The following is a 16,315-nucleotide window of genomic DNA, read 5'->3' as shown; positions in this document are numbered from 1 at the left end:
TGTATACTATAAAGCATTAACTGTTTGTGGGAATGAAAATTTAACAAATTTTGCTATTGGCAAAGATTTTGCGAAATTTTTATGGTCACAAAATATTAAGGGCTCGGTTAGTGATGATTTTTTTGTGGGACCTGAGAGCACATCAGAGATATCGAATTGCATTTAAGGAATGTCCTTCTGATATCAAATAATTTTGATTTTTTGAAATTCTATGGCAAATAATTAAAACTTGATATTTTTGAAATTTAACAGTCCTCAAAGTAAATTGTATTAAAGTTTATGTAGCTGGGATGAAAAGCCATCCGTCATATGAAAATTTTGACCTTTCGTATGGAAGAAACAGATATTTTCCCAAAATATTGATGGTCGGCTTTTCATCCTAGCTGCATACACTTTAGTACATATCATTAGATTTATTTTTAAAAACTAAAGTGAACTTCAAGGACTGTTAAAACTATCAAATTTTGATCATTTGCCATCAAATTTGTTTTATCGCAAATTTCAAAAAGTCAAAATTATTTGATATCAGAAGGAAATTCCTCATATTCAAAATACAATTTGATACGTCTGATGTACTCTCAGATCCCACAAAAAATACTGTGCAAACGTTGTTACCCGATTCTATTAAAAAACCTGACGGATTTGACAAGATGTGGGTTCTGCCCTATAGATAAAGTATGGTTAAAATTAATTTACTACGGTGCAGGAAAAAAATATTCACAGTATTACTATTTCTCATGAATCCCTAAATATAACAGGCGATTCAATCAAGCAAGCATAATGAGTCTTGTTAATAAAATTGATTATAAGATGCGGCCACAAGAAGTTAATATTTTGTACCATTATTTGATGCAGCAACAATATTCGCAGCTAAGGAACTATAACAATTTTAATTATTATTGTCAGCATAGTGACATAGCATATTACTGTACATGGGCAAAAATAAGAATGGATGTGGCGCAACAAATTGATCATTCCTTTTGATTTAGGGAAAAAAAAAGGTTTGTCTCAAAGTCAAAGCTTGCGCACGCATTTGTAAAATCGCACGATTTGGAAAAAAAAAAAGAAATGCGGAAATATTTTGTATTTAAAAAAAAAAAATTCTGGAAAAATTCAATGAAAATCCGATTTTTTTACTCAAAATAAAATACCAAGTCGGGAATAACAAAAAAATTGCATTTCGCCTTTGTTTTCAAACCATTTGTGAGCTTTGAGACAAACCATTTTTTTTGGAGGGCCTTATAACATCACAACATGTTTTCCCCCCAAAATTGACAAAAACATATAATTTAATATATTCATGTTGATCTTCATTTCCTGCATGCATACTAGGCAAAATTATCCCCTATTATTAGCCATATACCGGGTATATGTATATCAAGCCATTTCCATTAGAGCTGATGCAAATTATGCATTAAACTGAGCACATCAATACATTTATCAACCATTCTAAGTATTCAAAACAATTGAATTGAATATATTGCCTTTGTCAGTTAAAAAACATCTTGAAATAGCTTCCAAACAATGAAGTACTCGAAATTTAGCAAACTCACTGCATTAAAATTGAGGTTTTTTCATACATAAAAATATATATCGGTTGAAGAACATTTGTTATCGTACCTATACAGACAGATATTTCTGTATCAACTCGGAATTTCTAACATCTAGTCAACTATCAATCACCGTAGGGATTACTTTTTCTACTTTGAAGATATATCTCGGAGCATAATGCGGTTAGAGACCCCCATACGCTATTTTCCCAACTCCATGGTTTTTCCCTTATCTCATTTAAGACCTGCCATTTTTGGCGCAGCTTATTGTAATCCTTATGCTCGGCTTTCAAAAAACTTTTGAAGTCACTCTTCAGGGTCCATCGAGAGTTGAGGAATCTGCGATAATATGCACTGATCTGTGCCGAAGGAGCTGAGATTTTTTTGATTTTTTAAACAAACCAAGAACATTACCACTGGAATGTTTGGTATGGGATTTAATTTGTACATTGTACATTATACATGCCTATTATGATAGCACTGTCATATTCCAGTCATTTAATTACGTAGATAATACTAAATAGTGCGTTATATTAGTCTACATGTAGTACCTTTAAATTGAATAATTTTCTGAAATTTCCTGACAAATTTTTTTTTTTCTAGTATTTTTATACACACAGTTTGATTTGGGGAATTGAGACAGAAAATACATGGTTTGAGAAAGAAAAATATTATTGGTCGTCTAATGTTTGCCTACGGCTACAATGTACATCAGGCATAGAATGGTCTCAAGTGAAAACATGTTTGCTCAGTGGAATGTCAAGTTATTATTCTGTAGAAATAGTAATTTGAAACTCACAAGAACTTTGTATATTTTTACCAGCGGAGATGATCATACATAAATATATTCCTTTTAAAAAATGTTTCATGTTCTGTAAAATAGGCCAACATTTTATTGTTACATTTTTTATTTTTGATCATTTCTTCAAAGTTGAACAACCGTGTACAGAGCATAGATAGTGTTGCCAGAACTTTTCCGTACCAATGTGCGGCAAATTTACCCACCGAGTGGCGGTAAATGAGTGTCAAGTAGCCAATTTTTTAGCCAGTCAAATACAAGGCACCCAAACCAAAACCATATAACTTTCCAGGATAGCCCTACATGGACAGTTTTACAGAATCCAGCTAAGAAATACATGCAATCCTAATTGAGCAGAAGTACACTAAAATTAAAAAAATATTCGGAACTTAATTTATACCGATCAATAAATTGTCATCAAAGCAATTCAGAACTTTATAGAGATCACCCTCCATCCTTAAAATCAGCTGCATAAGGAAATGTATTCTTAACAGTTGCTGCTTGCAGACATCAGCAACTACTTCAGCCTAATTTGGATGGCTAAGTTGCAACATTGGCAACACTGATCAGGTGCAAAAGGAAATATAGGTAATTACACAAATGAAACTCGGCTAACTACCGAAAGGCATTTGAAGTAACATGAAGCCCACCTGATTTGGAACATTTCTTTCTTCTCCTGCAGTGCTCCTGAATGGGGGGATGTGTGGTTTGAGATGGGATTTTATACTGCGATTCGTTTATCGTTGTTGTACAAGTCGTAACCTGGCAAGATTCATATTGCTTTTATACACAAATGTAGTTTGCGGGGAGTTGGAAACATAATCCTTACAAAAATATTAAGAAATTCAAATTAAAGTTACTTTGATGCAGATAAGTATGGACGGTTTCAAATTTTAAAAAAAATTACGAGAAAAAAAAAAGGATTCTTGTGTCATAATTGATGAGTGGAAAAGTAATCAATAAGCTGTTATAAGATTTATAAAATTAAAACTGATTGTATTTTTGACATTAATTCATACTATAAATTCATGGTTTATTGGAAGTACTTTTATATTAGACTTTATTTATTTCAACACGGAAAGCCCAATTCAACAAAAGTTGTTCTTCCTTGGGGCCGTGCATAAACAAACATACATGTTCAAAATAACAAACAATTACAAAAGCTTATTATCTAGACTTACACATATTACAAACACAAAATTATTAATTGTCAAAAGCCAAAATGATACTTATGGTTACATACTTACCATGCTTACAGGCATGGCTTTTATATATTTTCTGCATCCTCCGGTACTGAGAAGGGGGGTTCTGAACAGAAATTTCGACATATTTTTGGGTCTAGTGAACTATAAAAAAAATGGCCAAATTATAGGGGTGGTAGATTTTGAGCTGCAATTTTGGGAGTTTTATGCAAAGAAGAGCTGAAGCATGATTCCTAATTGGTTAATTTTGGAATTGCCAGAGAAAATGGCCTGGTAAAATTGGATCTGTTCCCACTGCACATACCCCATGATAAAGTCAAAAGAGACCAGTGGAATGCTTGACATATGTGCAATCCTATCAGGTATTTACAAAAAACAACAACAACATGTTTTTACATGTGAAAATTCAAAAGAAACATTGTTGGGCAAAAGTTAAAATGACATCAAAGAGGTAATATTTTAATTACGTATTAAAAAAGAAATTCTCAACTCAAATTGATCAAAAATGGTAACAATGAAATAAAAAAGTTGATTTAAATCAATGATTGATTTGAAGAAAAAAATCACGATTTAAATCAAGCAAGCCTGGTTCCACCTACATTGTGCATGTACCAGTGGCCCTCATGTCTCGGGCTTCCAGTTGGACAACAAACTTACACAGTCAGTTGACTCAGTTCAACCATAATTTATTCCATTCAAGAAAATGAAGCTAAAAATACATACAACAGTAATGATTTTGTTATGTTGCACATGCAATAGGAAATAATTTATGGCATAATTTCATGTGGCAGGTATTTAGGCCCCCAAATTGACATTGACATGCATCAGTATAAAGAGCAGTGTGCAAATTATGTAGGTTGCCCAAGATTGATTTTTATGCCTCCACCGCGAGGCCTTATGCCTCCACCGCGAGGCATACTGTTTTTGCAATGTCCGTGCTTCCGTGCTTCCGAAGCTTCCGTCCTTCCGTCCTTCCGTCCGGATGCGATATCTCGGGCATGGATGGGCGGATTGACTTCAGATTTTCAGGATAGGTGGGTCATGGTCAAAACTCTGGCTACTTTTTTTGGGTGAGGTTCAAGGTCATATACTGAGGTAAAAGGTCATTTGAGGTCAGAGGGCCCATTTTCCTTATTTACCTCTTTTCTCGGAGCCTGAGGGTCGCACGTTCCTCAAACTTGGTGGGTGGGTGCATCTTGACCCCAGACAGAACAAGTTTATATTGGTTAGTGGGTCAAGGTCTCCTGAGGTCATGCAGGGGTCATCTGAGGTCAAATTAGCAAAAATAGTCATATGGCCATGAAACTTGGTAGGTACAGTCAACATTTAGAGCCAAATTTTTGGAAGGTCATTTTGGGGTCATCTGGGGTCACCCAGGGGTCATCTGAGGTCAAATTAGTAAAAATTGTCGTATGGGCATGACATTTGGTGGGTACAGTCAACATTTAGAGCCTAATTTTTGAAGGTCATTTTGGGGTCATCCAGGGTCACCCAGGGGTCATCTGAGGTCAAATTAGTAAAAACTGTCGTACGGGCATGACATTTGGTGGGTACAGTCAATATTCAGAGCCAAATTTTTGGAAGGTCATTTTGGGGTCATCTGAGGTCATCCAGGGGTCATCTGAGGTCAAATGAGTAAAAACTGTCGTATGGGCATGAAACTTGGTGGGTACAGTCAACATTTAGAACCAATTTTTTGGAATGTCATTTTGGGGTCACCAGGGGTCATCTGAGGTCAAATTAGTAAAAACTATCGTATGGGCATGAAACTTGGTGGGTACAGTTAACATTTAGAGCCAAATTTTTGGAAGGTCATTTTGGGGTCACCAGGGGTCATCTGAGGTCAAATTAGTATAATTACTATATGGGCATGAAACTTGGTGGGTACAGTCAACATTTAGAGCCAAATTTTGGGCGGTCATTTTGGGAGCTACCCAGGGTCATTGAAAGGTTGTTTTGGGGTCATCCAGGTGTCATCTAAGGTCAAATTCAGTCTCCTCTTTTAGGCTTGAAGCTTTGTATCAACTTGTGAATTCCACATCACTCCCTTTGGTGGAGGCATCACGGTCGACGCTTTGCGTCGAAAACCGCGACATCCGAGAACGGCGGTCCATCTAGTTAAAGCTAAAACCATACATGAATTTATGCCAATGGCCTATTTTTTCATTCAGGGAAGTTTCCTTGACCCAATTTTGTGTTTATATCATATGGCATGTTGTTGGCGTCAACATCATGTTAGCTTCAATTAGTTTTAGAAGCATATGAATGTTTCATCCATTAGAGATAATTAACATACTCTGTTTAGTTTGACACTTGAATGTCTATAACAATTAAAGGAATATTCAGTGAGTTACTATAAACCACATTGCCCTAAAATTCATTAAAATTTAGATTTATGTGTACCTAAAGCATAGAGTGTGCTCAAATGTGGGCTAAAATTATGCACAATTTTTATTCGCAATGCAAGTGGGGTTGTTGAATTCAGAGTCTGTGGTTAACATTTGAACAGGAGCCGTCAATGTCAGGGATATATATTCAAGAAGGGTTTATTTGCCTTGTTTTATGAAATGAACACTTTCTATCAAATTTTAAACCTGGCTAAAAATGATCATTTGGTGAAAATTGGTGGACTTACATGTAGCTACTAGTATCTACATGTAGGTGGTACACCCCGTCAGTCCGAAACCCCATCAGTCCAAACCACTGCTAGTCCGAATTTTAAGCTTACCTAACCCTAAACCTTACCCTAACCTTAAACCTAACCCCAACCCTAACCATAACCATGACCCTAACCCTAAATCTCACCCTTACCCTAACCGTCGGTTTGTCGGGGAGACCCCGTAGGTAAAATATTTTGTACTAAAAATCTCAGATAAATTTTGCCCCTTTAACATTGGTTTGATCAAGTACACGTATTCAAAAAAATTTTGTTTTGATGATATATATTGCTAATTAAAATTCAAATCACTTTGCAATCAATAACTGACTTACATAGTTGAGGAAGTATCATATTTTTCTTGAGAGTGGATGAATGGTATTTACTCAATATCGTCTGTGGGAGGACAGGTTTAGTGTAGTGTGCTTCTCATTGGTTTCTCACCACTGTGGCCCACATTCAATTCCCCACATTGCCACATGTGAGTTTAGTTTGGTTGCCGATCCATGCTAGTCCTCACAGGTTTTTCTCTCGTTTTCCACCTGCTTCTAAAATCGGACCTTTTCCCATATCCCTGTCTCGTCATATTCAGTTCGCATCCCTTTCATTTAGTAGCATTTGAGCACTATTTGGTTTTGTGTGGCTTGGCCGAATGTTATATATAAAAAAAAAATCAGAGATGGTAAAATATTAAAACTTCCCAATTATGTTTGTCAAGTAATAAAGAGAGAAGACAGCTAATATTAAATCATCATGGTCGCATAAACAGATTAATTCTCATCTCCTATCACCGGTCTTCCCTGGACAATGATAAGATGTAAATCTATCACGGTAGAAACCCCAAGAGCGTGATCTAACTATTAGAGTGGAAACAATTGACCAAACACCTGACGGCATCATCCGACATGAGTGCCACGATATGCGGTCCCTTAAGACTATTGTCGGGAGCTGTTTTCATACCGTAAAAATGGAAATTTGGCGCTTAGTTAATTTTCATTCTTAATGCACTCTTCCAATCTTTTTGCTTAATTAAAAATGCATGAAAATGAAATTTACCGAAAGTGTGTTAGTCAAGGGTTCATATACTCTTAATGTGGTAAATTTAAATTAGCAAAATTGAAAAACAAGTAAAAACATTTGTGGCAGTGTGAACAAATTTAGTACCGTAGTGTGAATAGTGGTGGTCTCCTTATAAATGATCAATGTGTTCATCGGCATGATAAGCCTGGAAAGATTTCACCATATTTATTTTGCTCGTCAATCTCACATGTTTTATAATTGAGCCAAGGCAATATCTAGTCCAAATACCTCCAGGGGGAAGGGGGCACTCAAGTATGAATGTCCGGGGATAGTCGGGAACTGGGGTTTGAATTTGGCACCTGTCCATCTGCAGTTTATAATGTGCCGGGCAAATTGTAGCACAGTTGTCTATTTGTCCAGTTATTATTTCAGAGTACATTCAAAATCTAAGGTATGCATTTGATAGAATTTTTTAAAGACTATTAAATTTTAAAAATACTTTAAAATTTGAAAAATACTTATAATTATACATTACAATACATTAAAATTGTTAAAAATCAAACCAAATATTCGTAACTTTTACTAGAGCAAAAATTAATGCTTAAAAAAACTCTGGTTAAAATGTTTAATTCATGTAGCCAGTGGGCAAATGGATCACAGATTAATGAAAAAAAAAATGTATTCAACTGACCTGAAGTTTCCTGCATGTATGTACAATGTACATGTATGTATTTTTAAACCTAAAATATATAATGAAAAGTACTAATTTCATTTTAAAGTGTAACTGCACAAATAATGCACAAAAGTGTACCCCGGTATGCATTCTAATTACATTTTTAATGTAAAATGTTCTGGATTCACCATGTTTCCATGAACAATGACAAAGGAAGGTAACACAGGCTTTCAGATGATGCTGCTAGCGTCTCACATGAATTGGATGTCATCCAGGGATCTAGACTTATCAAGCGTTCACAAAATCCTGGGAGAATAATATTTACAACCTGTAAATTTCGAAATAACAAATCTGAAATCTACAAAAACAGTTTTTATCAAATATTCAGTCGACTCTACACCATGTAGGCGTACATCACAATTTTAGTTTTAAAAAAATAGTGGTAAAAATTAGTTTTTGTGCTATTTGTAACAATGTCTTTTGCACCTAAACTTGCTACCAAAACCATGTGAAACTCTTTCAAAATCTCTGAAGCACAAAAAATACAGGCATGAGGATTTACCTGCTTTTTGTGGTCCAAATTTCCGCAGTTTCTTTTAATTCCAGCCCGTTTTGGCATTTTTAGCCTCATTTCACACGCTTTTCAGTCTTTTTCAAACTTTCCAGGTTTTTTCATGATCATTCTCATGCCTGAAAATAGGCTTCATAATTCATTCAGTAGACCCTGCAAGACTATGCTTAGTTGTACTGTTCAAAATTAAGATATTTCCAATAAGCAGAACCCAGGTGTTTTTGAAGCAGCTACAATGAAAATGTACATTCAATGTACAATATCCTTCAATTTATATTGTGTAGGTTTATGGAAGGAATGTTATAATAATAAAGAATAAAATGAGATTTAATATAGTGTCCAAAGCAGACAGCCTCTAAGACTAAATTTTTAATGCTTTTATTTTATATCTGGAAAGCTACTTTTATTTAAAAAAAAGCTTAACATGTCGGGAACAGAGCGTCAGAAAGGCCATTAGTCCGAAAAAGGTTATGGTTTAGAGCATTTTATGTAAGAATTAGGGTTAGGGATAAGTTTTGAGTTAGTGTTAGGGAACAGGGGGTTATGTCAGGGTTTGCAGGATTTAGGTTAGGATGGGTCCCTGAGGGCAATACAACAATTATTGGGGGGCCTGATGAGGCTAAATGATATAAGGATTAGAGTTATATTTATGGTTAGGGTTAGGATTATGTTTAGGGAACCAGATTATAGGGTGAAGTTTAGGGTTAGAGTAAGAGTTCCGGTTTATAACTAAGTTATTGGATTTTTCGAGAATTGTCCTGTATCGATATTATGTCAAATATTTAAAATAAAAACATGAATTTAAACCATGTGAAACCCATCAAAATCTCTGAAGCACAAAAAATAATGGTTCCCACTTTTCTCAAAGTGTTGTTATAAAAACTCATCACTAAATACATAAATGGAAATGATACAGTGCTGATTTCGCAGTATTAATTATACATTGTGCCGAACTAACATATTGGGTCTTTAAAGCCATTCTAGTCAAGTAGCATGCTTGTAAACAAGCTGTCTATGTAAATAAGCAGGGCAATGCATATTTTAATATAAACCTGATCTAGCTGTCTGAACCAGTGTCATCATCTGCCATGTACAACATAGACCCTAGAATTCTAGGGTCTACTTTCTAGGTACATAATACTGCTTAGTTGTAAATATTTGCTATAAAGGGATATTATGAAGTAACAATTTTATTTAAAATATACTAAGGCCAAATAAAAAATAAAACATGTTTCTTGTCCCCTCCCGCTTCCTTTTTTGAGGCTGCTTCAAATTTGTTTTATTTTTAAAAATTCAGTTATAACTTTTGAAGAAAGATGTCTTGGAACTTGAGATATTTTCTAAATTCTATGGCCTTGCTAATATGCAATCAAGAAACACTTCTGGATGGTTCTGTGATCACTAGATGGGGTGTACCTACCAGAACAATAAAATAAAAGGGCCTCCTCCATTTTCAGGCATTATTCTATCTCGGTATTCTATACGCTAATACGCGTGTTTATATGGGTATTTACACCTATTTAAAAATAAAAAATTGAAAATAAAAAGCCCCCTTCCTCCTTTTTTTTAAAACCCGGACAACGGGACAAGAAACATTTTTTTATTTTTACTCGGCCTAAACTAAAGAGATGGATAATGAGAGTATGTGGATTTCAAAATACAAATAGTCTAAATTGAGATGCTTACATACTCAGAAAGTGATCAAATCATTGCGTTTTATTTTGAGCACAATGAAAATGATGCTATCTCTGGTTCTACAATGCTCGGTAATTGCATTCATCCACTTTAGATGAGATTTTCAACATGTTGTTGCAGGCAAGTATGGGAATGAAATTAAAAAATTGAAAATATTGATTTTGTTTTGCAAGGCTCATTGTTTGTGCATGACTGCCTCACACACAATACAATTCATGTATATAAATTTGTAATTTATGGAATATTAATAGTCATACACAATGGACCAGAGGATTTGTCATCCTCTCATGTGTAAAAGTATTTAGGAAAATAGTAATACTGATTTGATTTTTATTTTTTCAGTATTTTAGCATTTACACCAATGGATATGTACGTCATATACATGTAGGTAGAATTTTTTTTTTGAATGAAAAAAAAAATGATATAAAATTCCAGAATCCTGGTTGTCATTACGTAACGAAAGATAGGTTGACTGTCTCCTTCTACTTTTTGACCCCCTTTCCCCCAACAAAATCACAATTATGGACATCAATCTTTTGGTATGTACCCTTTGCCATTAGGCCCTTCACAATTGATCCTTAGTTTCCTGTTTCATGGTTGAAAACAAGGGATGAGGCGACTTTTAATTATTAATTATTAATTATTAATTATCTATTATTTTCTTTATTTTTAAGCAAGTGGTCGCAACCTACATCAACCCATTTGGCTAAGAACATGCATTTAATTATTTTACAACTATGTTTAATTTTATACATAAGTAATGGTACAGTTATGTTCTTTGTTTGCCCATCATTATGGTTGATACGATTAAAGTCATAAAGTATCAAATGGAAGTCATTAAAGTTATTTTAAAAGAGAAAATCCAAAATAAAAATAAAATAATTAAATATTTTGCAATTCTCTACTTTGGACGCAGGCGGGAAACAGGAAACTAAGAATTAATTGTAAAGGGCCTTATCAAATCCTGTATCATCATCAGACTAAACATCTGTCAAATGCAGATTGAGTTATGTGTATTTCAAATTGATCCCAGGATTTCTTTGTGTAAATGCCTTTTTGTAGTCATACAATGTTCCAAAACATATGAATATTAATGTTAGCAACTATTTTAAACTGTTTGATTTGGTAGTTTACAGCATCTTGCGAATGGTAATGAGCTTTGGAAAAAAATTGCATTGATCATTTTATAATGAGTGTGTAGAAGAATTCAAATATCACAGATTTTGTAGGTCTTTTTGGTTATTGAGTTATGTTGTAAAGAGGGCTGAAACAACACTGTAAAACGTAAATAACTCATTAACAACAATAAATCAAGCACATTTTCAAAGTGTATGATTTGTAGAATGAACTTTTGCATAACATCAAAGTGTTATTTTTCAATAATATATTGATTTAGATATTGAAAATTGATATTTTGGCTGCTTCAACCAACAATACAGAATTACAGCGGCTACCCTTAATAAAACCGAGCTCTTTGGAAAGCTTTTAAGCTTAAATTGGAGCATTAACTTTGGTCCATTTATGCAGACATGCTCAAAATCTTGAGGCACAGAACTATACTGACAAAGAATATGAGAAGAGACTTCTCTATCTTCTCTGATCCTGGTATTGACATTTCTAGATAAATGTGGTGTGATCAAGCAAAAAAATCAGTCTGAAGTCGGACATATTCAAATTTCACTTTCTTGTATACCATTTGCAGAAAACCCTATTGAATTTGGACAACCAGTTTTTGAGCAGTAAAGAGTTTCTAAAACAATAGGACACAATATTCAATAAGGGAATACTTCCTTTGATTGGCGATATCTCAAAATCAATATTTCTGACTGATTTTGCTTGATCACATCACAGATATTTTTACAGAAAGCAAAAATCAAGACCCCGGGATCAAGACGGGGTGTGAATACAAATTCTAGAAAAAGGAAAAAGAAGAAGGCATCCAGTTAATGGTGTGTAGAAATTGGTTTTTAAAGTTTACAACACAAAATTACGGCTGACCCAGCCCGCCATCAGTTTTGCATCAGGGAGGATATGAACGTGTCTCCTGCCCAAAATTTTCATCATTTACTCTAATCTTATGATCATGCATGTTCAACACAATTGTCTGGTCCAAGTTGAAAGAAATTGGTTTTTATTCATTTCCTGAGTGAATCGCTCTTTTTGTCTCCCCTTTTTCAGCTAAATTGCCACCAGTTTATGTACATAATGTCTCGTCTCTTGCGATGAGCACACATAGTCTATTAATTATGAAACATGATATAATTATGCCATCATTATTAAAGCAATAAATCAACACCTACATGTACACTTACTACAGCCCTGGACGACAGCGTTGTCTGTCGTCCATCTCGCTAACTACTGCCCGGCCTGAATACGTGATGGGTATGGTGATAGTGGTCATCATCAAGTCAGCGTGATGTTTGCCTAGATGATATGGATGATAAGATCAACACACTAGAGAGTGCATGCATGGATATTAGTGGGACGTGATCACGACAAAATTGACGGTCAAAAAAAATCATTTTTTTCTTTATTTTGATTTAATATTCCTTCCCATTTCAAACTATTATTTGCTGAAAGGTTTATTGAAATTGGATTTTGTGGCTCCTCATGAAGACATGAATAAGACATGAATATATACTGTAAAGACAATAAATTTTAGATAATTTGAACACATCTAAGGTGATGATATATCAGAATTATATTCAGCAATAACTGGCTTATTTGCTATAGATTATGTCAGAAATTATGATTCTGGCAAGCGATAGGCTCCCAGACACTGTCTATTAAATTAAGAGGATGAGTCAGCAGCTTTATTTTTTAAGATACATTTTGAGAGGATCATAATAATTTTAATAAACACTTTTTATTGTAATTGATGACTGAGTATTGTCTTGAAAAACTTGTTTTCTAAACTTAACCCTTTCCTTCGTTCATATTTATCAAAGTCACTGACAGAATAATTAAATAATCATAGCTGAGTAAGGCAAAAAACCAAGTTTGTTTCCTGTAGCACGCGTATTTCGCTTTTGATGACTTATTATACGCATTTGAATTTTTTTCACTTGCAAAGAAAGAAAAAAAACCCAGAAAAATCACACAAAAATAACATAAAACACTACTGGAGTAAACATTTACACATTACACAACAAACAAACATAGTGAAAAACTACTGCAGGTTGAAAGGGGGTCATAAATATTCTTGAATATGAAGAAATATGATTTCTTTTTTGTGTCGGAGAAACCCACTGTAAATTCCCATTCCAATTTGCAGCGAAATGGGTATTTTTTCCCATTTCAAGACATGGATTTAAAAAAAACCACATTTCGCATTTGACTTTTTGTACCAGCTACAGGAAACAAACATGTTTTGTTTTTTTGCCTAATAAGTTGTGAAACTCATACATCATGTAGTTGTATCTTCATAATCAAACAGGCATAGGTAACCAACATAAACGTATCACATCACCCCCAAACAAGGCATTAGCCAGAGGGGTGTCTTTAGGGTGTCCAAAATGGTCAAAATACCTTATTCTACAAAATCAGGGTGTCCACTTCCTATTCACTCTATTATAAAAATCAAAATTTTAGGGTGTCCAAATTGAAAACAAGACGTCCAAATGACACCAGTCGGACACCCCTAGCTAATGCCTTGCCCCCAAATGAAAAATTTTACCATGCATGATTACTGTACATGTTTAATAACTCCTGTTTTCTTCTGACACAAAGGGATACCGAATCTATAGGATATAGATTGTATTTATATTATCAAGTCAATAAAGATCTATATGAATAAGAATTAGTAAACACATGTCTGTCTGAATCAAGGATGATAAGGCATAAACACTTGTGTGACTTTGACCTACCTTTTGCATGATTACTCTTTCTTGTATCTTGTATCTTGTAAGTTGTAATCAATATTTCAAGAGTAATAAATCAAGAATAATTTGAATTTCTTATAATTTACATGACTCTTCTTGTCTACCAAGGTCTTTATGCAGCCGTCAAAGGTAGTCTTGAACCTACCCTCCTCAAGGGGTTCACCTTGATTCACCCTTCAAAAATTATTTTTAGGCAAAGATTCACCTTCTGTCCAAAAATATTAGTTCAAGATTCACCACAAGAAAAAAATTATTAGGTCAAGATTCACCTGATCTGTGAGTGCTGGTTCTATGTAAAAGCATATTTAACAATCTACACGAGGGTAAAGATTAGTCAAAGTTTCACTTTTGCGATTATTTGTTTGGTGGAAGATTCACAGCATTTGAAAACTCATTGGGTCAAGATTCACCCTATGCTCTTGTCCAGTAAGTTCAAGATCAGATGCATTTTCACCAACGACATGGTGAAGTCTTGAGGAGGGTAGGGTCAAGATTCCCTTTGACGGCTGCATTAGGGACTTTGCAAAAAATGAATAATTATGACCCTGGAGGGAAAGGGAAAATTAAAATGGGGGGGGGGGCAAGATTTTTTTGGGATGCCAAAAGGGAGGGGCCATAATATCACACTGACTGACAGAAGCATGATTTGGACATCCAATTTCAATGGCGGATGTAATATTAAATCTAGTCAGACATTTTTGCAAGGGGGTAAAAATTGATATTGTGGTGCTATTTTGAACAGTTTGCAATAGAAAAGGGACCCCTTTGTTCATTTGTCTTTGCTTAATTTGGACCTTTGTAGGTAAATGTTATCATTTTACCCTGAAAAGTAGATAAGGCACAGATCTTTAATCCTAAATTATACATTTGTATATGGTCATTTTCACAGTAAAGGGTGTAACTTTTGATTTTTAGGGTCAAAATTTCAAACCACTTAAATATGTTTCTGTTTACTGAAATCATGCATAGAAGCAACTTAAATTCCAGTAAAATAATGTTTCAAGGCTTAAACCTTTTGATTTCTAATAAAAATTTGACATTTCCATAACATTTTGGTTAAAATCTAAGAAAAATGTATTTTACATAAGCTCAGAAAATTATGACATGAAAGCTGGAATACATGTGAAATCCCATTCCAAAGTAAGTCAACAGATATAAGTTACATTTTATACCATGTTTTGCTATGTTTATAATTGCAGTTTTGAATTTTTTTTACATAAAGTGTCATTTACAATGGAAATTTCCCAACCTTAAACATATTTTTTAAGTTTTAATTGGGTTCCTAAAATAATTTGAATGTCTAACTTCATGTACAAATACTACTTTATAAAAGGAACCTCCCAGCCAAGTTTCACAGAAATTGGAGTTATTTTTTAGAATTGGCAATTCAAGCAATTTGTGTTTCGGAGGCTTCAGTTAACAACACAGGTGATCATAAAAGTAAAATATTTGGCTAACTACTGCAAGTTGACATGAAAAAATAGGTAAACAATATCACAATTACCAATTTTCATGCTTTGCTTCCAAGTATTGAATTTCAGTTGTGACAAAAATTAAATTATCACAGCAAGTCATTTTTTTGTTTCGAGGCTTCATGTTAACAATGGTTAAACATTGCAGAAGTAGTTTTTTTGAAAACAACACTGTTGGGATCATCTAAGCTGTTATTTTCTTATGTGTATCGAATCAATGATTCTATGTGGCAGATATTGTAGATTTATAACATGTTAACTTTTTTACCCATTTGTTAAGTATGGTGTTTTTTGCATGTGAAGCCTCCGAAACAGGCTTTTTGGGTATCAGTATATTTTTCAAACATTGACCATAATATCAAATTTTTTTTTAAATTTATGACATTCTGCACATATCAAGTAACAATTACAATGCAGATATCAGTATGAAACACCAATTTAGATATGCATAGATGATAATTAATCTTATTGTTGTTGGAGGCTTCATTTGTTTCGGAGGCTTCAATTGTTAACGGAAAGTTTGTATTGGGTCCCATTTTCAAACGGTGATATATATCTCCACGATTTAAAAACAAGTGACTTGAGGATCTACTTTGCTACATTTTGATAAATAGATTGGATGAGCTCTTTTATTTATATTTGCCCAAGCTTGCTGAACAGTTTGTTTCGGAGGCTTCAAAAAAGTTAACGGAAAAAGGGCTCTTTGAAGTCAAGATTTTATAAAAATCTTAAAAGCTTGCAAATCAACTAATTTTTGTTACCCATTTCAAGTTAAGATATCAACAGTTATGAATCA

At 34.1% G+C, this 16,315-nt stretch overlaps 1 protein-coding gene across 2 annotated transcripts in view; it reads left to right on the top strand.

The window, feature by feature from the left end:
• The window catches only part of LOC140171590 (uncharacterized), a 54,980-nt gene that overhangs the window by 30,383 nt on the left and 8,282 nt on the right, over nt 1–16,315 (top strand). The gene's annotated exons all lie outside the window — the stretch shown is intronic.

Source organism: Amphiura filiformis, chromosome 15 (assembly GCF_039555335.1).
Source record: "Amphiura filiformis chromosome 15, Afil_fr2py, whole genome shotgun sequence".
NCBI classification, from domain to species: Eukaryota; Metazoa; Echinodermata; class Ophiuroidea; order Amphilepidida; family Amphiuridae; genus Amphiura; species Amphiura filiformis.
Note: the sequence above shows the minus strand (reverse complement) of the source record. Positions and strands in the feature narration are given on the sequence as shown.